Raw genomic sequence first — 24942 nt, forward strand, 5'->3', positions numbered from 1 at the left:
CTTTCCCCTTTGTATCAGACACAAGCTAAATGTGTCACAGCACTCCTGAGGCCTCACTTGGGAGTACTGTGCCTAATTCTGGGGCCCTTCAAGAAGGATGTAGACAGATTAGAACATGTCTAGTAGAGAGCAACAAAAAAGATTAGGGGCCTGGAAAACATCACTTATGAAGTCCAGCTGAAAGAACTAGGGTTATTTAGTTTGGAAAAAAGACAGGGGGTTGATAGCAGTCTTCAAATAGCTGAAGGGTATTTATAAAGAGAATGGAGATGGACTGCTCTCTATGGATGTAAAGGACAAGACCAGGAACAACAGTCTCATGCTGCAGCATTGGAAAAACTTAGATCAGAGCAACATTCTGACTATGAAGGTGGTCAAACAATGAAACGGGCTACCTAGAAAAGTTGTGGACTCCATCCCTGGAAGTTTTCAAGAACAGGTTAGACTGACAGTTGGCTGGGATGGTTTAGTTAGGAATAATCCTGCCTTGAGCAGGGAGCTGGACTAGATGACCTCGTGAGGTCCCTTCCAGCTCTACTTTCCTAAAAAACTTGAGCATTGATTGCCCTACAGAGAATTCCAAAATTATCCTCTTGTGCCCAGTAGGACATCATGGTCTCCCACATTTCATTAGTACAGAATCAACCTACCATCAGACAAAGAACCATAGGATATGCCTTCAGATGTCCTTGCATCACACATGGACAAGTGCAATGAGGACGCAGTAACCAAGGTATGGCTGTGCAGAACAGCTGCTCACTTCTGGACTAGGCTAACCTAGGTGCTGATAGTCTAAATTAACCCTGCAGTGGAAATACACTTTTAGGTAGCCCACAAGTCCCTTCCTCTCTGTTCCATCAGACTCTTAATTCTTGTGACTGAGTTCTCCAATTAATCTCATCCTGCTTCCCTCTAAGCTAGACTGAATGCACATTTCTTATTTAAAAAATGGGGAGGAAAAGGGTACATTTCTTATTTAAAAAATGGGGAGGAAAAGGGTACATTTCTTATTTAAAAAATGGGGAGGAAAAGGGGAATATTTGCCTTTAATTAAAATATCCTCCAGGCCTTGCTTTCTTCATTCATAAAAAAGCAGTAGAAAGGGCACATACCTTTCCTCCTCTGCATACTGCTTTTACCTCACTATATTCACCTGTGGCCCCAATTATTTTTATTTTTTTTTTTTTAATAGCACCGCCTAGCATACAGTCAAAACCAGACTTTTAAAAGTTTTAGTTTAAGGCTCTTTCTTCATTTCCCCCCAATCTGCGCATTTGGTTGCCTAGAGGGGCATGTAATGCTTTCAGGAGAATTTTCAAACCCCTTTAAGCATTAAGTCGCACAATGGGAGTTGGGTGCCAAGGGATTAATAGGTCCTGCCAGTATCAACATGTCAGTGCCTAGTGAAGGGGTCAGCAATGTTTTTGGGCAGAGTGGCAAAAATACCTGCAATCGGGGCCAGCTCTTGTGCCAGCGCAGCCCTGGCCCCTTCCTTGCTGTCCACCAAAGCACACGTGCCAAACAAAATGCCTTCATGCACCCATACCAAGGGTTGCCCAGCCCTGGCCTAGTGCATCCATTGCTTTTATAGGGAGTGCTGCATGAATACAACATGGTAGGAAAAATGTTGCAGGTAAGCAGATGCCAATCTTACCAAGTATTGCTACAAAAAGGTGTTGACTGTATTACGTGTAGGTACCTACATCTTTAGAAGTCTAAATACCTTTAAAAATGTGCCCCATAGTCCCTTATTCTCATATCATAAGATGTCTTGCATGAAAAGAACCCAAGAACCAGCAGTAAAATTAGTTGAACTTTGATCATGTTCACCACAGAATCAGACTCACGGTAGCTCCAACCATATTTCTCTGATCAGTGTTAGCAGATTTTTATTTCTGAGAATTTTATTCTTGACTAGAAGGGAAGAATTAACCCCATAGTTTTATATCACCATCTGAACAATTCCCAAGTCCTCTGACTCTACCAGTAAGTAGAGGTGCACCAACACATTAGTCTATATCGTATCGGCATCGATAAAAGTAAATGTGACATTATCAGCAATCGGCTTTTTTTGGCTGATAATGTCACTGATAAATTGTGCATGCATGTGGGCAGCCACACAACGTGCATGGCCAGGAATGCAGCCCAACAGCTTGGAGAGTAGTGTCCAGCTGGTAAGTCTGTGGGTGGCAGGGGGTGGTAGTGAAATCAAGGCCCCCGTGGTGAGGAAGGGAGTGGGGCTGAGGCAGGTGTTACCCAGCTCGGGTGGGACAGAGCATAGGACAGAATTGGTGGCGCATCCAGAAGGGTGTGGAGATGGCTCCCACCTTTGCGCACACCCCTAGGGGAGGCATAGTGGACACATGCCCCCGCCTCCGGATCTGCGGTGGGTGGCGGCAGTGCTGGGAGAAAGGGCTGGGGGGGGGGGGGGGGGGGGTGGGGGAAAAGGGGGGGGGGGGGGGGGGAGGAGGGGGAGGCTAGAGCCACCCTAAAATTTGCTGTAGCCTCCCTCCCAGTGCCATCACTGTCTGCCCCACCCCGCCAATGCACAGCCACCAGGAAGAGGCTCGAGCAGCCCCAGCACCAAGCATGCAGCTCGCCTTCGCCTTGTGCATAGATCCAGAGAGGCACATGTCTCCCCCGGGGGTGTGCAGTGGTAGGAGCTACTCCCCGCCCCCACGATGAGCCACTGACTCTGTCCCACACCAGCCAGGTAGCACCTGCCCCAACTCCAGCCCCACTCCCTCCCACACTCACTACAGGGGCCTCAATCTGCACCCCTCATGCCCCTCCCCGACTTAACAGCCAGGCGCTGCTCTCCAAGCTGCCAGGCTGCATATCGGCAATTGGATCGGTATTGGCTGATATGGCTAGCCAATCAGCCATCAGTATTGGCCCAAAAAATCTTTAGTATTGCACCCCTACTAGTAAGGGGAGCTCTAATTGTAGCTAAATACGTCAGTATGTAACAGGATCACCATCCAAGTGCCCACTAAGCCCCAGGTCTTTTAGACAGCACAATGTAATTTAGTCCTCAAATAAAATATGGCATACAATAACTGTAGATCCTCATAAGAAATGTATGAACAGAAGCACTTTTAGAGTTGCTCAAACAGAAACAAACTGAAAAACAAAGATATTATTTATTGGTGTAATACTACAAGAACAAGATTCAACAAGGAAACAAGGGTCCTGCAGACAATAGCTGCAATCATACAATAAAAATAAGACGCACACAGAAAACCGAGAAAAGGAAAACATTCTGGATTCCCAGAAAACGCTGATGTTTTAGACCAAAAATTAGACCTTTTTATAAAGCTACAGATTTTAAAATCATCACATTATAGCATTTACTCACAAACTGCACTTCACAAAACACTGACAGCAAGCATCAAATTCATAACAGCTCTTCAAGTAAAAAGGTGTTGCGATTACCACAAGGATGTCCATGAACTTTAGACAAGAGGGTACTAAGCACTTCCACTGACATGTATAAACACCAATCAAAAGATTTTATCCAGTAACTCCTGCATCAAGTTTATAAAATGTGAGGTTTGGCTACAGCATTATTTATATATAATCTTGATTTGAAGGGCAGTGATAGTCTACAATCTAAGTAAGAGATTTCAATGGTTAGTATACCCAACTGTTAAATTTGCATCTCATCTCCAACCTGAATTTACCTAGCTCCAGCTTCCACTCACTGATTTCTATCATATCTTTATCTGATCTCCACATCTAGGTACTTACATTTTTGCTCTGCTTTTAAAATGGGGATGGCAACTAAAAGAAAGAGGTTATCATGAATGACAGGGAAAAGTAATTCACAGATTTCTCTTTACTAAAATGAGGCTCATGCTATTAAAAAAATAAAATAAAAAAACTGAATGGCACTGGACTGAACTGTGCTCACTGGAAAGCAGTTTTAGGGAGCATTGCAATCTTTCCAGCTTAGAGGAAGTTTTGTTTGCCGACAATCTTATCATGGCTGGTAAAGCAATTCAAAGAAAGGTTTGACAGTACAGGAAACGAACAGAACTGATCATAAGAGAACAATTTCACAGCCTTCAGTCCAGACAAATAGATTACAAGTCAATACATACCATGTGGGAAGCAAGTGCTGGGGGGAGAAGGGAGAAGAGTCTCTTTACCATAGCAGAGAAAAACAGAGAAGCTGAAGTAAGGAGTGAGTGAGAGTATAGATAAGAATGTGTGCTCAAATACTAGTTCAGATATTTAGGGTTGTTAGTTGTAGCCATGTTGGTCTAAGGATATAAGCAGACAAGGTTCTGTGGGTTAGTACAAACTCTCTCTGCCTGAAGAGTTCTTGTACGTGGAAACTTGCAAAGAACAATTTTTTCCAACTATGTTGTTGGTCTAATAAAAAATACTGCATTTACCCAAAGTACCTTGTCTTCCAGTTCAGATATGTGACAGATATGGCTACTTCAGATTTGTATGGTGTTAGTAAAATTAGCTAGCAGATCTCCCCTTCATGTCAGAGGAAAATACATCCCTTATAGACTATTAAGCCATCTCCAAGCAGTGAACTTACCATGCTCCAAAACAGCATCCTCAAGCACACCATGCTTCCCTGGTAAGGCAGCTTTCTAAGCTAAAAGCAGTGCAGCCACATCCATACGGTGCTTGGAGTTGGTTAACTAACACCGCTAAGTGACAGTGCCAACTAGCCCACCCTAATACAGCTACAGCGTGCACTAATGCAGCTATACTGCTTTTCGTTTAGGATGCTGCATTGTTCTAGCAGGAATGCTTACCTAAGAATATCACTGGAGCATAGCAAGTTTACCACATTGTTGCAATTTATGACTCTTGGATAGATGCAAGCCCTATTTTTAGAAAGTTTCTATGTGAGAGGGGGGAAAGAAATATTAAAAAGTCCACGCTTATTTTAAAAGAGCTGTTTAGTTAGTACACATTCAAATATATGCCCTTGTAGATGGCAATTATCAATGCACAAATAATTTTTTTTTTAGGATTTCTGGATTTCATATGTTGGTTTAAAAAAAATACAGTTTTTAATGACATTATCATCTCAAATTTTCAACCCAAGTAACATACAGTTATATTGCAAAGCTACTCCGGAAAAAAACCTTGCAATTATTACGCTACTTTAAAACTGCTAACAAAATATTTAACAAGCTCAGGCAATTTATGTCAATATCCACATAACTGAACAACGGTGTCCCTTGCAATGAGAGTTACCATTTAGTAGGATTACACAGAAGATTTAAGCAGCAATAAAATTCAACTCTTTCCACCTATCTTCAGCCACTGCAGTTTAAGTTACAAATGAGAGATCACTTACAAATGCTCGGTTTACATCTTTCAACACAATTTTCAACCTGTATAATTACCTATACACATACTTGCATCTCATACACGTTATCTTGAACAAGGACAGCTTAGAAGCAAAATGCAAGACCCTCTCTTTCTCTCAAGCCCACCAGTTGCTACCTCTATTCATAACCTCTATCATCCTTGACCCGAAACATTTCTTATTTGATACCTGTCAAGGAAATTTCTTCAACACATTACCTGTGCACTACCATGACTACTGAAATATGATTTACTGCAAATTCCTTACTGTTGATGAGTTAAAATTAACTTGGTGTTTCCATTTCAGACTTGCATGTTTCACTGTGCAACTTTGATATTCTTTATAGCAATTATCTTTCAAATGAAAACACTTTTCCCCTAGAATAGTATATCATCTCAGCTTTACCAGAAACATCATTGTTCACTATGGAAAGGAATAGGATAAGCACACTTATCTACAAGCTAAAAAGACAGTTCAGGTGGGCCACTGCAAGGATTTAACTGCAGATCTGATCCTTAATTCGGAATCACAAGACAGGACTTGATTTGACTTCTGAGCAATATTTTTATGTTACTTTTAAGTTCTAAAAGTGAAGGCTTTGCTGAACGAAAAACCACTTAGTGTCATTCCTTTGAAAGGTAGAATTATACTCCAGATAACACACACATTTGGAAAGGTTATAGACTTTTCACGGTATTACTGATAAGAATAAACTATTTGGAATTGTAAAATAATTAACAAAAGCAATAGGAAACAAGCATTTACTACTTAAGAGGAGAAAGGATGACTTGAGATTTATTAAAAAGACATTTAAAACAGATGGCTACTGGACTGCTCTTGACATGTTCTAAGGATTCAAATGCCAAAAAGGACAATTCACTTAGAGAAATGGGTTTATAAATTAAAACATCTGCTGAGAAAATAAAATGGGTAAGTACTATACAGAAATACATTTCAATTACATATATTTTTACCTGAAAACTAGGCTTTGTGTAACATTTTAAATTAGTATATGAAAACAGCACATTAAGAGTCAAGCCATGTTCTTGCTGTAGCAGCACTGATTTCTGGTAGCCATTTTCTTTTCAGCTCTAACTGTGCCAATTCCAACATTTCTTTCTGCAATCTCTGTTTAAACCCAAAAGACAGCAATTGCTTTAACACACTCTACTCTCAAGCTATGTACAAAAGACAGATCTTAACATACTACCTTCTTAAACCTAATATAGTCTTAGAAGTATTTCCTAATCACTTATTTACACCTGTGTTTCTCTTTATACTAATGCAAAATTGGGAGAGAAGTGTGTCAGTCCAATGATTATTAAATCTACAGCCTATAACATAGCAAAATATCTATGAAAAAACACCACATGAACAGAAGAGTTGGAATTTTAAAACACAAGTCAGATTATTATGTAATTTTGCATTTACTAGTATACAAGTAAGAAAAGGTTCTCCTCCAGTAACAAAATTAGAAACAAAACACTAATACCTTCCTCCTGAGCTCAAGCTAGAAGATTAAAACCTGAAAACAGTGCCATAGCCAAGAGTGTAAATTGCTACTAGAATCAACATGCCCCTTCTTCCATTTTCATCCCTTTAGAAATGTAATTAAGATTTATAAGGAAAGAGAAAAACATACCACCACATTGTATATGGACTCCAATACATAAAAATTAAAAAAATAGAAAGTCTCCTGTACACTTTAGCAGGCTGAATTTTGATATTTTAGGCAATTAGAAAGGCCTTCTAAAAACTACAAACACAACTTTTAAAGAAAGACATACCTAAAATATTGTATATTATAAATATAAGCAATACATGCATATAGTGGTTTTCAACCTTTTTCATTTGCAAACCCTTAAAAAAATTTGAATGGCAGTGCAGACCCCTTTGAATTGCAAGTATGGGTGTTCACATACCTTTGACTGATCAGTCATTTTGCGTGGACCCCTCAGACAACCTGTGGACCTCCACGGGTCTGCATGCAGACCACAGGTTGAAAACCACTGATTTAGGATATCGTAAATCTTCCCTCTCCCCAATCACCAGACTACTGAAGGAAAAAGAAAGGCAGGGAAGAAAAAAAATATCAAGAATTTTAAATGTTTGGTTTCCTTATTTAATAAAATAAAGTACATCCGAGCTTCTTTTATAGAACATCAGGCTTTTTAACCCATCAGCATGCACATGTGACCTAGCACCACTATAGCAAGAAGCAACACTTTGCCAGATAAAATGCATCTATACCAACCCAGTACAGTGCCCAATATTAATAGAATGACAGACTGCATAAAATTGGAGTTCTAGTGGTTCTCAACCTTTTAGACTTGGGATACCTCTCAGAAATGCTAGCTCTTATTTTTCCATAATCAGAAAATAAGTGAAAACTAATGGAACAATTCTTCTGCTTCAAAGAGTTCAAAAAGATCACAACAGATCAGCATGTTTTTAACACTAGGGATTCCTATGGCAATCTTGTGCATCACGTTTGCACACTTAACAGTGCAAACGCTGTGCAGATCTCAAAGATTTCAAGGCACCCAGGTTGAGAATACCTGATCTAGGTCCTAGAGAGGAAGAAAAAGTAAATTAGGTGTACCAAGAAAACAGAACGTAGCCAACAACAAGATAAAATGTTTTCATATTTAACCACTGCATCTCCCGTTACTTTTTTTAAATAAAAATTCAAAACCGCAACTAAGACTCCCCAGTGGATTCATACAAGTGTTACTTCTTCATATGGTGGCTTAAAAAGACTAAAGGTCATCAATCAATGCAAGTTAGGCACCTGCATGCCTTAAAAATCTAGCCCTGCACCCAAACTCAATTTCTCACAAGCCTGTTTTGGCTGAGTAGACAGCTGTGGCTGGGTTCTGAGTTTAGTGCTTGTTGTCTTCTGTTCAGGCAGCACTTCTGATGCCTCCACTGGATAATGACAGGACAGGTACTAGGAATGTGAAAGATTAAACAGTTAATCGTTTAACTGATAAGTGCAGCGATAGCCTACCCAAGTGCAGTTAGTCTACCCAATATCCTTTACCTTCCAAGCGTGTGCAGTCTGGCAGGGAAAGGAGAGGGGGAGAGAAGCCTGGCAGTGCCCCAGCAAGACACAGAAGGCCAAGAGGGCAGGCAGGAGGAAGGGAGGAGCCAGGAGGAAGGGAGGAGAAGTGAGAAAGGAGACGGAGGAGGACTAGTACCCATAGCCTAGGAAGAAAACAGCCAGCAAACCAATGACTCAATTAAGCAATTAGCTGCTGGTTTACAGGTAACTCCTTCCCCCTCAGCCCAGGGCTTCACATGGGCTGTGTTGTCTGGCTGGGCTTCCTCCTCCCTCTCTTCCCACAGCCAGAGGGCTCTGGGAGCCAAGCAGCTCCCAGCAGCAGCTGTATCTGAGCTGCTGTGTTGTTATTGGTTAATCATTTAACCCATATAATTAGAAGAGGTTAAACGAACATTTAAAACAATATTTACATCCCTAACAGGTACTATGTGCAGTAACCTTTAAGAATTAAGTAAGTTAACTTCTGTGCATGTGAAAATAGAGATGTAAAGTTTGGAGACTAAGAAAAGAATGCAACTTATATAAGCTGAATGCAAAGACCAAAGTCATATTCATTATGTACCCTCAACAACAAAAAAAAATCATTATTGTCAGTTCTTTTACTTTAAAGTAAAGCAAAGTTAAATTCCTGTTTGACTTTAAAACTAGCTTTTGTATAGTATGCTGACATGTCACAGATATTAGTCTCCATAATTAAGAGAGAAGCTGAATTTTCTCAGCTACAAAGGCAGAGTTTTATTTAGCCATTAAAACCACTTTAGTTACAATTCAAATTTCACTGTTATTCTACAATAAAAGCTCTTTATTAAAACCCAACAACTGCATGCAGTTATTAGAAACAAGAAGTAGACCAGTCTTAATTGTTGTGTTTTAGTCCCTGCTAAATCTCAAAGCTGTAAAGAACTGTTGCCATATTTTGTCATGGCAAGGTCTGGATCCATTTGGTGTGCTTTGGGCCAAAGGAAGATTGTTTCTGGTTATGAGGCTAGCAAAATTCGGTGCTTTTTTAAAGGCTAGGATGGGTGGTTCTGGAAAGATCTCTTTAAGAATTGGGTCTTCTTCAAGGATGGGCTGCAACTGTTTGAGGATTTTCCGTACAGGTTCCAGGGAAAGATGATGTGTCATAACTAATGGTGTGCGATTTGTGGGCATCTTCTTTTTGTACTGCAGCAATTCTTCAAGTGGTATCTGGGTGGCTCTTTCAAAAGTACAATCTCTCTCTGGAGGAGTGTCCTTGTTGGTTGAAAGAGCTTTTAAGATGTGCAAGGTGATGATCATGGGTTTTTTTCTCAGTGCAAATCCAGTGGTATCAGAGGGCCTGGTTGTCTATTACAGCTTGCTTGGTATGTTTAGGGTGATTGCTGGTTCTATGTAGAGATGTATGTTGGTCTGTGGGTTTCTTGTATGTGTTGGTTTGTATTTTACCATTTTGGACATTGATCATAGCGTCTAAAAAGGAAATGTTGGTGCTGGAGTAATTCAAGGGATAGTTTGACTGGGGGGAGCGAAATTATAGTTATTGATTTCCATCATAAATTCAATCAGAGACTGCAGGTTTTCAGTCCAAATGATGAAGATGTCATCTATATATCTAAGGTATAGCATGGGTTTGATGGTGCACTTCTTGAGGAATTCTCCTTCCAGGTGGGCCGTAAAAAGGGACCCTTTTGGCACCCATAGCTGTGCCCATGGTCTGGAGGAAGTATTAGTTATTGAAACTGAAGATGTTGTGTGTGAGGATGAAGCGTAAAAGTTCAGTAATATCTTTAGGTCTATACCCTGAGTTGTAACCTTGCTATAGTCTCCCATCCCTGTGATCCTCACTGCCTGCATTTGCATTTTCACAAACCTGCATTTTGCATATTGCTTTCTGTTCTCCCCAGGACAGCACACAATTCACCAGTAGATTCTCTCTATGCCTGAAGAAGGGCGTTTGTGCCCAAAAGCTTGGAAAGAACAATTTTTCCAACTATTTAGTTGGTCTAATAAAATATATAATCTACCCAAAGAATCCTGTCTCCTTATGTCCTTAGACCAACACAGCTACAACCAACAACCTTAAAAAGTATGAGATGTGTTTTATCCAAAAATGTTAGTCACCAAAGTCAAGCGGGTTTTTAAAACCAGTTTGGCTTGTGTATGGTGAAGGGCTTGTGTGTGTGCACATTTTGGTTGTTTGTTTTTAAGTAAAAGTCCTTTCTCTCAGCTATTCAACTTTTATTCTTGGTTCTTGTGATTAAATTTTGTGGCTGCCAGGGAATTTATAAAATATTAACTCCAGGTTAACATTAAATAAAAATACATGAATTTTTATATCTTCTTTTAATACCATAAACAAATGTAGAAGTTCATTTTTCATTTTTTTTTTTTAGCAAGTCATCAGAATAGCGATATCAGAATAATGTTAGTACTCAGTGTGTGTGTGTACACACTCTCTCTCTCTCTCTCTCTCTCTCTCTCTCTCTCTACAGGTGTCAAACACTTCAACCTACCTGGTTGTATTTAATACAGTTTTTTTATATTACATTTGGATTTTGCTAATTAAGCTCCCCATAAACACATTATTTAAATTCCATGGTTAATATCAGTGTCTCTCTCAGCATTCAGCTTGGTTTCTGCTGACATTTCAAATAAGTGTTCTTTACCAGTTCCTCAAGTTATACTGTAAATGTCAATTTGGAGTCATGGGGAGCATCCAGACGAGCCTGCATGTGCCTCATGCGGCATCTCAAAGCAGTCTGAGATGCCACAAAAGGCACACTGGGAACAAAAAAAAAATTCCCCATGCTGTATATTTACAGTACAGTCTCAAAATTTGATACCTGGAAATCCAGGTATCAAGAAAAACCCACAGAAAAAAAGCAGGGCAGAGCACGGTCCAGGACCATGCCTCGAGGCAACTGAGAATCCGGTCCTCCAGAGAGCCAATCTGGTTTCTGGCCAGAGCATCTCTGCTGTGCTTCTGCAGACAAGACACTTCCCCATCCATCTATCTGGGATAAACTAAGACTCTTGTCATCTATTAGACTATGGGAAAATAGCTAAAGACTCCAAAAGAACTTCACTCAAAGACTCTTCCAAACCAATGTCAACTAAGATTAAAAATAAACCCAGAACAAATGGAAAAAGTCATTTTACATATGTTGTTCCCAAAGTAATCAAATTCACTTCAAAATACAGACAGCATAAACTAGGTTTCTAACTGGACAGGAAATTAATCCAAATGATTTTTTTAAGTTATAAAAAGAGGCACTCTCGACCAGAGAGTGGGATTTTTTATCAGCCAGATATACACCATATGTAACTTGCACCATCTAGTTCCAAACCTATAATCCCCTTGAAACCAAACTAAAACAAGCCCTCAAATTTAGGAAAAATAGTCTCACTTTGTCAATCCAGGTCTTGATCATTTGACCGTTAAATACTGAATAAAAATGGCCATTAGGATTACTAAAGTACAACAAATTTGCCCAAAGGTTATCTGAAGTGACCCTGCAGCCTACATATCTGAAGTGAGCCCAGACATTGTAAGGCCCACCTGAAAGCACACCATAACACAGTGATTCTCAACCAGGGTGACATGAGATCCTTTTCAGGGTGCCACACAATACTTGCACTATTAAGTGTGCAAACACCAACAGAGATTTCAAATAAGCATCCATAGTGTCAAAAACATGCTGATCGACTGTGGTCAGTCTGAGCCCTCTGCAAAGATGACTTGCTTTTTTTTTTTTTTTTTACTACAGAAAAGTAAAAGAGTGACAGCTAAGAGCTGGCATTTTCCAAGAGGTGCCTTCAGTCAAAATGGTTGAGAACCACTGCCACAAAGAAGGCAATTTATGAAGCCACAAACAGAACCCAAAAATACTAACAGAAAAGACCCCATCTATTTGGAACAGAACTTAAATGGCTTGCCTTCTGCTGTCCTGCCACTGCATTGTCTGGACTGCATTCTGATGAGGAACAGGGAAGAGACAGAAACAGACATCCAATGAGCCCATTTTAAAATTAAGATTAACAATTTCTGATAATTTCTTCTGTTCATCTGCTGGGCATGAGGTCTCTATCTTCCTGTCAATCACTATGTGGGACCTGACATTCCCAACTGTGATTAAAAGTAGTCTCTATAATACAGCACAAATTAGGACTTGCAGGGTTAGACTATTCCATTTTAAGCCAGAAACAGATGTTGTCAACTGGAGCGATTCAGCTGTGCTGCTATGCATCATGGCACAGCTGATTCACTTTACCGCATGAAATGCACGTTGCCCTTTGTCCCACCCTTGATAGTGTAGGACAAGGGATGACATGATCTCCCCAGTTCCACTGCTTCCCCAGACCAGCACTGTGGGGCAACAGGGCAAAGTACTTTCCATTTCTGCCAGCCTCATGATCTAGGCAGCACGCATTTCCACCTTCAGTATCTAGTCAGAACACAAGGACTGTACATGATACAGGAGAGTCAGAGAACTAAAGAACCCCTGCCTAATAAGGACAAAAAGGCCACAACAGCAATCCTAAGATTGCTGCCCCATATGTCTCAGACTGACCCCATGTGCCAGATGCAGCACACATTGGACTAGTTTCCATGGGCGCTCCATGGGGCACAGCTGGCTGTTCTGGGGCTGTGCTGCACAAGGGCACTGGATTCAGCGTATACTCAATGCCAACCCTGCACACCATATGTAGTGCAAGCCCTGGACCAGGGCCAGCGTGTAGTACATGCAGCACGTAGGGCTGGACCAGGCATGCTTGCTGTGACACTCAGCACCAAACTGGGGCAACATGCTGCATACAGCACCCTGTTGGACCAGCCCTGTGTGCTGACTCTGGGGCTGGTCCAGACTGTTCCATAACCAGCCTTATGCGCTGGAATCAGCTCATAAAGCCAGCCTGGCATGGGAACCTCATGCAGCACATTTCCCCATGACAGCTTCAAATGTGAGCCCTGGACTGAGGCCAGTGCATGCAACACAGGCCTGGTGCAGGGCATGCACTGTACAAGGTGCCTGCATCAGGTCACTCTTGTGCACTGGAAATAGTGCACGAAACTGGTCTGCAAGTCAGATCCAGCCTGCAGACCAGCCCCACACCTCTCATCTATTCTGTGGGGGTGGATGAGTTTGAAACCCCTGAAGTAAAACATACCATAGGAATTTCATAGTAGGTCATTCTGAAAGCAAATCTAGAGCTAACACCCTTATTTCACAGTAACTTAAAATGTTAACACCTACAAAGAAAGGGATATTCAAAGGGTTACTACATAGAATTTTTGTGAAGGAAACAAAGATACCCAAGGCATGTTTTATCAAGTCCATAAGCTCTCTGGCTTCTTCACCATTAAATTCATGAAACAAGACTCCATGACAGACTCTTGAATTCATACCAAAAGTCCTTGATAAAGTCAAGGAAGTAACATATAAAGGACAGGGAAACTTCTCCAAATATCTAGTTTTAGAATATTTCAAACAAAGTTACTTAGAATCACTGAAAGTAGGGCTGGAAGGGACCTCAGAAGGTCATGTAGTCCTGGACATTTGTAAATCTCCAAAAGTTTCTCAAGTTTTAACAATACTTGGAAAATAAGTTGACATCAAAACATGTTCCTCAAACCTTTTCACTAGTTGTCAGAGGTCCCTTAAGGTCACCCAGCAACCTTGCATCTGTGTCAAAGATGCAATCCAAGACTCAAGAGAGAAAAAACAAGTATTTTTTTCTTAGTAATTAATAGCAGTGCTTCGAGGTGACATTCAAGTGAGTGTCAGTACTAAAGCTGAACAAAGAATGCATCATTATCTTGATGTCTGCATTTCATAGCAACACTCTGACTTCTTTCTATCCTCCCCATTAAGCTGTTACTTAACATCTATTTTTCTTTAATAGATTCCAAGAATGATATTGAATCTACTCAAATCAGCGTTAACTGCAATCAGTACTAAGAACATAACAAGAACAGAAATCTAAGCATATGTGGCTTCTTATTAATTTGCTCATTACTTGAATTTGTTGCATCAGAAAAAGCCAACTGAAAACTGAGCTGGGACAACACTAAAAACCACCAATAGCAATGGAAGGGCATCTCAACATGAAGAAAAGCTTAATCTCATATCCAAATGAATATTGATCTGAGGTCACAAGGGAAAGTTTTTGAACAATCCCTCTCAACATTGTATCAATTTTTCTCCTGGATCCTAATGCTGTACTGCAATTGACTATCAGAGCAAGACAGCTCATTTGGTAACAACTGAGAGACTACCATACTAGCAGACACTGTAACAGTTTTCCTCCATAGATCAGTGATTCTCAACTAGGGTCCCAAGCAAGGTTAGCACTGTTGCGTGTACAAATATAATGCACAAGTAACTCAGGCTTCAAATAGGAATCCATAGCATCAGAAATGTTCTGACCTGTTTATGGTAACTCCGAGTTCCTTGCAACAGCAGAACTCCTCTATTATTTTTGTACAGTCAAAAAACAAGCAAAAACCAAGAGCTGACATTTTCTGAGGGATGCCTTGAGACTGAAAAGTTTGAGAACCACTGCCACAGGTATTTACACCTACAAATACTTAAAGGATATTACCTAAACTCCCCCTGGTCTACAGCCGTATCTGTAACAGAGCTAACAAAGTTAATGCATACAACGTACCAGTAACATTCCACCCAAACCAATATCCAATGTGGTTTTATTACTTAATACTTTAAAAAGATAATTTAAAATCATATTCTACCACATGCTGTTTTTTAAACAAAGTTTCAAAACTTGACAACTAAACCATGTTGAGAACTGATTTAGCAGGAATAATTTAACAATTCCTGAGCCAAGCTATATTGCCTTGTAAGTATATATTGCCTCCAATCTCAAACTACTTTCTGCAGAGTACTCAAACTCTTTAGTTCGTTTATATCTTTTTGATAAAATCTGCTCAGAAACTGATGCAATATTCTAAAAAGCCTTTTCATTTAGAGGAACTTTCCTCCTTGCTCTAGAACAAACCTCCAGCATGTTTGCAGAGAACTGTATCAGCTCCTACTTACATAACTCCCCCAGTGATAAAATATTAAAACTGACACAAAATTTAGAAATTCTTGAAGACGGTCTAAGATACCTCTAACATTTACTGCCCCCAGCTAGATGCATAATTTCAAACTTCCCTGGGCTAAAAAGTGAAAGCCAGATTCAAACTAGTTTCTTCACTGCAAATACCACATCTCTGTCTCCTGGTATTACCAAAAAGCTCTTAAAGCTGCCTAGTTAAAGAGCAAATCCAATGAAGCCCACAAGTGGAATCAGCCTTCTCACTCCACCTCACACCAGTTAGACCTCAAATTAATTGTGTGCATTCAACAATCTTGCTGGAACATTGCAGTCACTCTCATTTCTTGGAAGTAGTCAAGATACTTTCAGAAAAGCTCAAAAGTTATTCTACTGCCTGTTACAATATTTGAAAAACACCATACACTTCAATTCTATTGGAACACAGATGTTTCTCCCAAGTACCATTTCCATGTTGTTCCTGTCCTCTGTGCAGCGCTGTACATGCCTCTTAACACACATGGTGATGTGCTAGTGTCTCAATCCTAAGAAGAAAAAGAGACATGTCCAGACAGGGTCAACAAGGTCTGGCTCCATCTAGCTTAGAACGTTCTCCCTAATTCTCTCTGCCATATTTGCAGCAAAAGGACACACAGGGAATTTACAATTCAACAATTACAATACAATATGAAAGCCTAACCTACTAACAAGTTTGAGAGCAAGGAGATAGATTGGTCTAGCAAGTACATTGTAATCTGGATGTCAGTCACATTTATTACTTTCTCCCACTGGTGCCTAAGGTGTGGACAGTTCTTTGTATAATTTACCTCAAACTATTGATTGGTGTTGTGCTAAATAAATTCTAGTTTTCGTACAGACATAAAAGAAAGTAATCCCTGACCCAAAGAGCATACAATCTAACAAGTCAGAAAACAGAAAGGCCTTGGAATGAGGATACTACATTGTTACATCTTGTGGGTTTGTGTGTGGGCATAACAAAATCCTGGAACCAATACTCACTGCCTTTCTGTATTGACACCATCAGTTCTTAAATTCAATTTTTAACACTACAAACTATCCCTAATTATTGTTATAGCTGCTCCAGTGCTTCCAGCCTATGTGTTATTTATAACCAGGGATCCAAGTTTTCCTTTTAGCATGGAAAAAAGGAAATTTTTTCCTTTAAAGGAAAAAAATGCAGGAAACTACAGGTTTCCCCATGCAGGCTGGCAGAGTTCCAGCTTGGAAGTGGCTGATTGGGGCTGGGGGGAATGAATGGGAGGAGGGCAAACACAGGCAGGGGGCACCACATGCACCATATGCATGTGGCAGCCAGGCAGCATGGTACAAATCAGCTCCCAAAGCAAAGTATGTGGGGGGGGGCATAGGCAGCGCATCCATGGGGCACGTGTACCCCCAGATTTCTGTGCCCATAGCAGGCAGGGGGCTGCAACCTGGCTGGACCGGCACAGGCAGGGGCCGCCTCTGCGGGCCAGCGGGCAGGATCCAGAACAGGAGGGCAGAGTGGGGTGGCAAGACTTTTTGCTGTCACCACCGCTAGGACCCCCACAACAGCCATGCAAGGAGTAACAGACTGGGGATGAGTTGTGCTGCCCCCGACCTCCTGCCGCTGCCAGACACTCATACGCCGCCCTGCAGTTCTACCCCGCCATCACGTACTGGCCACTGCTGCCATTCCCCTCAGGCTGCAGCTCTACCATGGAGGAGAGGTAGAGTGTGGGGCAGCACAGGCAGCCTGAAGGGAGCGGCAGCAGGAGCCAGGCCATGAAGGCAGCATAGAGCTGTGGCCCAGCATGCGAGCAGCTGCAGGAAGTAAGGACAGTAGGCCCTCCCGCACTCCATTACTCCTCACACTGCTGGTGCAAGGGTGCCCTCCCATGCCGGGTCCTGCCTGCTGGGCCCCAGAGGTGGCTCCTGCCTGTGCCAATCTGGCCAGGCTGCAGCCTCATGCCTGCTGTGGGTGCAAAAATCTCGGGGAACACATGCACCTCCATGAGTCCCCAATACTGCCTATGGTGGGGCATCCCCCTGCTTCACACATCCACCTTCCCCACACACTGGGGGGCTGGGGCCTGGGGAGAGCAGGTAGGGAGTGAGCGGCATCAGCAGAACCGGGGGGGGGTGGGGAGAAGGAAGGGGCCCTGCAGGTCAGGAGTTAGGGGCACCAGTAGGGCTGGGGGGTAGGGAGGGCTGTGGCTTGGGAGTATGGGGCACTGGTGGGGACAAGGAGTGGCAGGTTAGAAGTCAGGGGCACCAGCAGGGCCGGGGGCTGCAGGCTGGGAGTAGAAGGGGAGTTGCAGGATTGGGCTGTGGCTTGGGAATGAGGGGCACCGCATATCAGGGCTGTTCAGTACCACAAAGCAGCTGGGGGAAGTCGCAGCTGCACCCGTATACCGGTGTGCGAAGAGAGCAGAGGGAGCTCTGATTTTCTATGATCGAGTGATATCTATATAGGTATTTAGAATTTATTAATGACTGAGGCACTGGTAGGCTTCCAAATTGCTTTAAAATTGTAAATACATCAATAAAACATTATGTTCCCCTGATACCTCTCTCGTTTCTCTCTCTAGTGGTGTTTCATTTTAATAGCAGAAAAGCAGATTTGGGTGTTCTGATCAGAGAATTTTGGATTTGTGAACAGAGAAAAGTCAGGATATAACTAATGTGGACCAATTTACTATGATCTGTTCTTCTGCCTTCTTTCTGCTTCATGAAAATGTTCAAAGTACAATATCTAGTGCTCTTCCCTACTACCATTTTTTAAAAATCTCGACTACTACTACTATGTCTCTTTCCACAGAAAACAGGAAAATATTTTCAACATAAGTTCAGAATTCACCAGTTCAAGTTCATTAAGTGATTACAAAAAAATCAACATGTGCAAAAAAACACAAGTCAAAAGATGCGACCCCAAACGAGGACATCATCCAAATTCTATACTCTCTTGAACAAGCTAGTAAGGGAGTTGGAAATAGCCTCACCATTATCCATACCTGTAAGTTAGAATATTTAGAGTCACAAACAAACAGCACATGCAACAACATGCAACTGGGCAAAGATATAATTAATTTATAAGTGCTTCTACAAAAATGCCAGAGGCCTAAAAAAATAAGATGTGTGAACTAGAATGTCTGGTATTAAATCAGGGATGGGCAAAATACGGTCCGCGGGCCGGATCTGGCCCATGAGGCCACTCTATCTGGTCTGTGGGGCCCCTAAAAGAATTTGGAAAATTAATATTTCTCTGCCCTTGGTTCCTGTCAAGAATGACAGGAACCAAAGGCAGTAGGACCCAAGGGAAGCCCGGCACACTTCCACAACAGCCGGCCCACCCAGCCCTGCTCCACAGCCGGAAGCCCCAGCCAGGGAAGCTCAGGTAAGTGCTGGGTGGGGGACGCTGGGCAAGGAAGGAGCACAGGGTGGGGAAGCAGACTCTTCCCACCCACACCCAGTGCCTCGTGCTGCAGCTGCTTGCAGCTCACGTGGGGCTGCCTGTGTCCGCTCCAGACAGCCCTATGCGGGCTGCGAGCACCTGCAGCACGGGGTACTGGGTGTGGGGCAGAGCCGTTCCCCCCCACACATGCTCAGCTTTTCCCTGGACTCCTTCCCTGCATGGAGAAAAGCGGCCCCTCGCCCGCCCCATGGCTGGCACTCCACTTCCTGGTACACCAGGGAGCATGCAGGGGGCTTCCCCTGCACCTCCCCGGCTCAGCAACTGGTGCCTCCTAGGTCTGGGGGGTCACCCAGGGTCCCCCTGTGGCCGATCACTGAGCCAGGGAGACATGGGGGGGTCCCCCCAGCGCACTCCCCAGCAGACCCGGAAGCGGACTGGAAATACTTCCAGTCCACTTCCGGGTTCACTGCCCAGCACGCTGGAGAGCCGCCCGTGCTCCTATGCAATGCTCCACGCACCCCAGCACTGCAGCGATCACAAGTCACACTGCTACCTCAAGGTATGTAGAAAAACCTTTTAAAGCTGTGCCTACATCCAAATTCAGCATTGAATCATCAGAATCGGATTTGGCCAAATCGAATAGGGTCCATTTCACACAGCCCTACTAAATGGTCACTTTTCAAGATGGAGGGAGGTCAAATTCTACTACAATCTAGCAGAATTAACAAATGTACAGAGAAGGACAATCATAATGAACAAGGATATGAAGCAGCTGCCATACCAGAAGAGATTAAAAAGGCTAGGATTTTTCAGTTTGGAAAAAAGAAGGCTGAGGCAGGTTATGATAAGAGTTTTATAAAATCATGAGGGGTGTGGACAAAATGAAGAGAACTGTTATTCACCAACTCCCAGAATACTAGAAATAGGAGGCACCCACTGAAATTAGTAGGAGACGGCTTTAAAATGAATAAGAGTACTTTTTTATGTAGCAGGTAGTTAGCTTGTGGAACTCACTACTACAGAAGACTGTAGATGCAGATAGTACAGCCAGGTTCAAAAATGGACTTGACACGTTCCCAGATGATATATCCAGTAATAGCTATTAAACAAAACAGTAAGATGTATCCTTTAGCACAGTGGATATCAGGTAGGGTAGCAAGCAAGGGACAGAGCACTCTAGATAAACCCAGTTCAATGCTCTCCCTCCAAGGCATCCACTGTTACTCCCATCCACTGACATAACCAAACAGTGCAGTGTTTCAGCACAGATGTGAATATGATCATACTGTTTATATAATATTAGAAGCATTTATGCAAGGACACAGAAAACTGACCTTTACTAGGAAAGTTTTCCCACCAGTGGCATAATTGGTGCTTGCAAAATCTGTTTCACTTATTGGACTAGGGTATAAGGAGACCTGGTCACAGAAAAAAGAATTACCTAGGATTCCCACTGATGCCGAGGGTAATTCAGGACCTAAAAACATGCAAAATTCTGAGACGTATACAGAACTAAGAGCTGATTATTCTAAAAAGTGAGACACTTGCAATGTCCAAAAAATAATGCTCATATAGTCCAAGTCATCACTTGTGAGCTAGCAGAAAGCTATGGTTGGTAATCCATGGAGACACAAGTTGCATCACTTATAGATTTTAAGCTTTAATTTTAAAAAAATCTCTGCAGTCTCAAGAAGTTAGGCTTTCAAATATGAAATGAGTGCAATTTGTTTGAGTCTGCACACATCTCCAAAACCACTGCTGCATCCTAGGATGCAAGACAGAACAACAGAACTGGTTAGTCTCATTAGTGCACTGTGGGTCACAGACAAATGCTCAGGAATTATTTCAGTTTCAGGTTACAATTAGAAAACTGAAACAGCACCAGAGGCAAGTACCAGAAATATTTACAAAGGACGGCCACCGCGCTAAAGAGATGATGGGGGAGTAAAAGTAATAATTAACATGATGACATCCTGGATGCTCTTGAAGGGACAGAGTAGCAAAGTTACATTCATTATCCCCTAGCCACGGCAGCCAGAAAGAAACAGAAAGCCATCACTTCCCTTCCAGTAGCTCATACAAACAGAGCTTCAAATGGAAAATTCCTCTACAGATGCTGTCACAATAGACAAAGCCTCGAAAAGGCCCAAGCCAACTTTCCTGCCATACGAAGTTATTAGGTAGGAAGTACAATGCAGTCAGACCTCTTCTGGGTAGAAATCCCAGCAACCTCCTTTCTGAAAAGTAGGGCGAGGCAAGGTATCAGGACTTTTCACCCGCACGTTGCTCCTAAATAGAACAAAGCTCACGTTTCCAATTTACCATAACATTCTATACTGAAGACATAATGTATACACACTTACTACCACCTTTTCTTAATGTTATAAAACATGTTTATTGAAATTATTAAATACCATCTCAATTCTTCCTTCCATTCATATCTACATTTCACTATGCACACCAAAAGATGTCAGCTAGGACAAGTGAAGTTTATACAAAAGTTACATCTGATTTTGTATGTTGTACCAGTAACTTGGAAACATATCTACAAAGTGAGGTACTGCCACATAAAAGTGGTAACTGCTGGTCCACAAAACATTATAGCAAAGCTATAATTAGATTATGTCTTCAGTGTCTCCTGAAAAGACCTCCTGTTACTTGTTTTTTGATATATAACCAATTTGTTTAATTTGTTTGGCATTTGGAAGCCCTGTTATCTAGTACTGATTTTGTATGAACAAAGCAAACATGAGGTAATTGAAATGCTTTGCAAAAATGCATTTCCCTCCTAAAGACACCCGATAGCAAATATTACAGATTATAAAGCCAACTTCTAGCATCGTATTTCTACAATAATTCAAAGCTGAGTAGTTTAACTGCAAAATACTTTTAAAGTTGCAATTCCATTTTTTTTTCCAAATCAGCTTTATATAAAGATCATAACTGTTTAGCTGGCTATCAACTTTAGGCACCCTTTAAATAGTTACCCATGCACTGACACTACAGAAGTATTTTGAAGCGTAGCAAATCTCAACATTATGCTGAATTGTCTGACTTAACATCCTCCTAGCCTTCTACGAATTTCAAGAAATTCTAAAGTGTCATACCATCAAATGATCAATTTACATAAGTCAACAAAACTGTTCAATATCAAACTATAGCTAATACTTAGAGATGCCATTTCCAACTAGTCAGTTCAGTTATTTCTAGAACTACTAAGCTGTACTAAAGATTCCATAAATCAGCACAGGCATGCCAGTCTGAGAGGCTGTTCTACCTAACACCAAGATCACTAAGAAATGTAAATTTATTCTATTAATATTCAGGGTAGGGAAAACAAACATGCGTACTCACTGTTAAGCCACTTTCTTCCCTTTTTAATTTCACTGGCAATTTAAGTGTGTTACTGCAATGTTTTATCTCTAGACCATAACTGCTGCATACTGGTGGACAGTAGAACGTACCCAGCAACTAAACATTTGTCCTGCATTTATAATTATTCAATAATAATTAAAATAAGATAATCGCTCTTATACAAAGCGGGAACAGCATTTAAGGGTGAGTGTGGTCCAATTAAATGTTTAAAAAAATCCATTTCACTGTAATTGTTTAGACACAGCCTACACTTAGAGTATACACCATACAGGGATACAAGGTAACTAAAATATAAAAATGGTCCTCTATGAAGAGCATTACTTGCTTACTCTTGAAGAAAAGGAAAAAAATTCTCCTTCAAAAAAACAATAGGCTCTAGACTGCCCACACTCATCTGGGCCACAATCAATAACTCCCATCTAATTAATGCAGAACTGTGGCTCAAGAGTCTTTGCTAAATCCAATGCACTGTGAAAGTAGTTTCTTCATGAACTGCAGTAATAATTATGCAACTACTCCACTTTTTTTAATTTTTAAAATTTAAGAGGTTTTTTTTCAAAACAGTAGCCAAAATCAATAAGTGTACAATTAATGTTGAGACATCACTTTACCTTTTTATCAAATTGAGTTTGCTCCAGAGGTGACTCTGAAGAATCTGAAGCAGAAGGGCACACATATTAGTAGGTTACAGATTTTGCTCTCAGAAAATCTGCACAAACTATTATCAGCTCTTAAATTCAATATCCATAACTAAACTCAAAAGGTAGTTATTTAAAATTGATACTACTGTTTAGCATTCTGTTTATTCAGTTGCTAATACCAGTGCTTTTATACATGTTTAAGTCAATTGTCACTATGCTAGAAAAGATATGCAGGATGCCCAAAGTCATCGACATCTTCTCTTCTAACTAGCCAGGTCAGCAAAATGGAAACAGAGAAGCTTAAAGGTAGCAATTGCTCTTCCACAGCAGTGGGGGGCAACATTTCTGGCAGGTGTGCCACAAATTAAGGCCCTCTCCAAGTATCACTCCAGTTCCCTCCCCTTCCCCATCTCCTGCTCTGCTTTCTGCCCTCTCTAGAAAGGTGCTCCAGTCTCCCTCCAGAGTGCCACATACAGAAGTTACTTCTGCCACTTGTGTCTTAACAGCATCAAATTAAAGCCTTTTCCAAGTATGTTATTTTGCACATAGCATCTAGCACTAGAGAAACAAGGGATTTACAAATACGGGATTTTCTAAAGAGAATGCAGGGCGTGGGAAGAAAGAATGAGTATAGTGTAGCAAATTCAGGGGAAAACGCATTGAAATCTAGAGATGTTATACCTAACTCACTGAAGTGTTCTGGCCTTGTTTCAGTTAATTTCCATAATAAGCCAAGTTCATTTTGTGAAATCAGCTGCAAATTTATTTTTATATCCCCTTTTCTCATTAATGTTTCCTTATGTAACAAATAGTCACTTTTGGTACAGGATTCAGGGTTCCTGGAGAAAAAGATATAAATTAAAAATGTTTAAGATGATTTCTTCCAGTTTTTGTTCTAATTCATGAATAACTCTGCAACACATCGCTTTGCTGGCTTTGCAATCTTATTAGACAGGTTGCAACATCAGCTCTGATAATAAGTCAGTAAAACAAGACTGTCACACTGCATTGCTCCTCCATGCGCTCTATACTCTTCGCCAGTAATGGAACTGTTGTATTTTCTCTGCATCTAACCAATCTACTAGCAGCTTTTAAAGATGAATTTTCTTCCGTCTTATTCTCTTTCTGCAGCTCTCAAGTCACCTATGCCAGGCAATCCTGGTAACAAAAAGTTTTAAGCAGAAGAATCAAAAGTATGGCTGCAGAAGTTTCCAATCATTTTATACACCTTAGTACACAAGCTCCTGGGTTTTTTTAAGTCATTATACATGTGTGGAATTTTTCATTTTAATGAGACAAAAATACCATGAAGAAATCATAGTAAAAAGGCCACATGTGGCTACAAATAGATCAGGGTCTTCTGCAGACTTGTGTGCGCTTGTTACGAAAATATCTTAACGTTTAACCCAAGGTTTGGTGCACAGGTTTCTCAATATGCCGAATTCCACAGCACACCTACCACAAGGAGATTCACTGTTAAAAAAAGAACATTTTTTGCTAATCCTGAAAAATGAGATTTTGTTTAGCGGGCTGTTTTTGTGTGCAATGCCAACAGGAACCTCCTTGGGAACTCTACCTCCTTTTCCTTTCTGAAATGGCTGGCCCTGTTGGCCAGGTGGCAGCGTGTGGGCTTAGGGCCCAGGCATTTCCAAGCAGACCTAGCACAGGTAGAAGGCAGTGGAAAGGAACGAGTACTGAGCCAAGGGCAGGCTGCCCACAGGGCTGTCAGTCACGGCCACCTGCACCTGGCGTGAAGCAGATTTGGGCCCAGAAGTCGATGGATTGGGAAGCGGGACAGGCGGCTGCAAGAGCCCAACTGCTCCCTGGCTTGCAGAGGTGATCAACGTGGACCACCCCGTGCCCAGGGCTCCCCTCAGCCAGCACGGGAGCAGGCTCGGGCCACAATGCCCTCGGCCGCTCTGCAGCCACCTGGCCGCACGGATCTGATGCTGGGCCTGGCCCCGCGGTTGCAGCGGCACCTCCCAGCCCCGCGGCCAGGGTGACCCCGGCTGCCAGCAACGCCGCATCCTCGTCCCCGCGGGGCAGCGGCGCCGGCCCCCGCGTCCGGGCC

The 24942-nt window shown here is 41.8% G+C and overlaps 1 protein-coding gene across 6 annotated transcripts in view; it reads right to left on the bottom strand.

Moving 5' to 3' along the window:
• ZNF644 (zinc finger protein 644) overlaps positions 1-24942 on the bottom strand; it is a 102444-nt gene that overhangs the window by 76854 nt on the left and 648 nt on the right. For 5 of the 6 annotated variants that reach the window (XM_019501587.1, XM_019501583.1, XM_019501586.1 and 2 more), the window contains exon 2: positions 23553-23710. The exons of the other annotated variant lie outside the window; for it this stretch is intronic. The gene's annotated coding sequence lies outside the window, so the exon portion shown is untranslated. The remainder of the gene's footprint in view (positions 1-23552; positions 23711-24942) is intronic. 6 annotated transcript variants of the gene reach the window in all.

This window comes from Gavialis gangeticus, unplaced genomic scaffold (assembly GCF_001723915.1).
Source record: "Gavialis gangeticus isolate Ggan-Ray unplaced genomic scaffold, GavGan_comp1, whole genome shotgun sequence".
Taxonomy (NCBI): domain Eukaryota; kingdom Metazoa; phylum Chordata; order Crocodylia; family Gavialidae; genus Gavialis; species Gavialis gangeticus.